This window comes from Pteronotus mesoamericanus, unplaced genomic scaffold, assembly GCF_021234165.1.
Source record: "Pteronotus mesoamericanus isolate MK-2021 breed Mesoamerican mustached bat unplaced genomic scaffold, CSHL_Meso_final contig_130, whole genome shotgun sequence".
Lineage (NCBI taxonomy): Eukaryota > Metazoa > Chordata > Mammalia > Chiroptera > Mormoopidae > Pteronotus > Pteronotus mesoamericanus.
In genome coordinates, this window is record NW_026555060.1 from 504,421 (window position 1) to 507,167 (window position 2,747).

Sequence of the window (2,747 nt, forward strand, 5' to 3'; positions counted from 1 at the left end):
CAAAAATGCAACACCAAACAGAATTAAGTTACTTTTTCTAAATTACACATTAGTAAATTGTAAGAGAAAATAATCAATATTCAGCTTATTAGATTCCAAAGCCCATTGTATTATAAAACAATAATTCAACATTGCCTATGTTAGTTACCTATTGGTGCTATAACAAATTATCAGAAACCTAGTAGCCTAAAACAATGCAAACATTTTAATACAAATTTAAAAATATGGTTTGGAAGTAAGAGTTAGGTAATAAGTATACACCCAGGAAACCATCACCACCATCAAGACATATTCATCTCCTCTCAAAGTTTACTCCTGCCCCCTTGATTATTATTCCTATTATTTTATGAGAATGTGTGTGGTAAGAACACATAACATAAAACCTACCCTCTTAGCAAATTTTAAGTACATAATACAATATTGTTAGCTATAGGAACTATGTTGTACAATGGGTCTCTACAACTTTTTTATCATGCAAAATTGAAACTTTGTACCCTCTGAACATCACAACCCTATTTCCACCCTTGCCCCACCCCCTGAAAACTTCCATTCTACTCTATGTTTCTATGAGTTAACAATTTTAGAGTCTATATATAAATGAGATAGTACAATATTTTTCTACATGTGCCTGGCATATTTATATTAGCATAATATCTTCAGGTCTATCCATTTTGCTGTAAATGGCAGACTTTCTTTGCTTAAACCTGAATAATATATTATTTACGTACATACCACATTTTCTTTATCCTTTCATCCAGTGATGCACTTTTAAGTTATTACTACATCTTGGCTAGTGTGAATAATACTACATCAGTAAGGGAGTGCAGGTGTCACTTTGAGATCCTGATTTTAGTTCTTTTGGGTAAATACCCAGAAGAGTTGTTGTGTTATGTTTTTTCAACACTTGTACAACAACTTGCATGATGTAGTTGGGGATTAGCCTCTCAGTCAGCCAACCAGAGAGAAGATCCCACCCAGAAATACGCAAACATCATTTACCACCCAATTACAATAAGAGAGCCCACCTAACCCACCCAAGGAACTTTCCTAGAGCAACCAGCTCAGGAGATCAAGGATACTGCAACACTTTGTCCCAAAGTTCTCCTACTATATAAGGCCATCCCACAAAGACTGGGAGTCAAAGCAGGTCAATCTAATACATAGGAACAAACACAAAGAGACAACTAAAATGGGGAGACAAAGAAACAACCCCTAAATGAAATAAAAGGAGAAATATCTAGAAAATGAGCTAAGTGAAATGGAGACAAGCAATTTATCAGACATAGAGTTGAAAGTACAAGTTATAAAGATGATCAGGGTACTTAGTGAGAACTACAAGGAACTTAGTGGCAAATCTATCAGCATGAAAAAGAACATAAAAACCATGTATGAGAACCAGTCATAAATGAAAAACACAGTATCTGAAATGAAGAATACACAAAAAGGAAACAAAAGTAGGCAGGATGAAGCAGAAAATCAAATCGGCAATTTGGAAAACAGGGTAGAAAAAATTCCTGATCAGAGCAACAATGACAAAAAAGACTTGGAAAAAAAGATAGTTTTAGGGAACTTTAGGTCTATATAAAATGCAACAATATCCACATCATAGGGGTACCAGAAGGAGAAGAAAGTGAGCAAGGGATAGGGATAGAAAACTGTTTGAAAAAATAATGACAGAAATCTTTTCTAACCTGGTGAAAGAAAAATACAAACAGGTTGAGGAAGCACAGAGAGTCCCAATCAAGACAAACTGATGTGTCTCAAGACACATCACAATTAAAATGACAAATTTAAAAGACAAAAGGAGAATCCTAAAGGCAAGAAGAGAAGAACATTTAGTTGCCTACAAGGGAGCTCCCATAAGTCTGTCAGTTGATTTCTCAACAGAAACACTTCAGGCCACAAAGGATTGGCATGAAGTACTCAAAGTTATGAAAAGCAAGGACCTCCAACCAAGACTAGTCTATCCAGCAATGTTATCATTTGAAATTCAAGATGAAATAAAAAGCTTCCCAGACAAAAATGGGTTAAAGGAGTCCATTACCACCAAACTGGCATTGAAAGAAATGTGAAAGGGACTGCTTTAAGAACAAGAAAAAATTAAGAAGGCAAAGAACATAGAAATAAAGAAAAATGGCAACAAATAAGTATCTATCAATAATAACCTTAAATATAAATGAATTAAATACTCCAGTCAGGATAGAGTAGCTGAATGGATAAGAAAACATGACCCATATATATGTTATTTAAAAGAGACCCACATCTGAACTAAAAATTTACACAGGCTGGGAGTGGAGGGATGGAAAGAAATATTCCATGTTAATGGAAATGAGAAAAGAAAAAGAAAAAACTGAGTTGGTAATACTTATACCTCACAATATAAACTTCAAAGCAAAGACCATAACGAGGAAAAAAAAAGGTCACTACATAACACTAAATGCATCAACCCAACAAGAGGATGTAACTCTTCTAAACTATATATGCACCCAATATAGGAACATCTAAAAATACAGTCCATACCTCAAGACTCCTTGGTTTCAGAACTCATCAAACCCTGTAATTGCCACATTTTGACTAGAAAATAGTTTCAACACTTGGCTCTTGTTCAGGACATGTCACACTTGCTAGAACTTGTATGAGTCATGACACCTCCCTGCAAGAAAAAAAGATCCATCACTCTTCACTTGCTCAGTACTCATCAGTTTTGGCACATGTCATGAGTTCTGGAACAAATTAATGATAAGTAA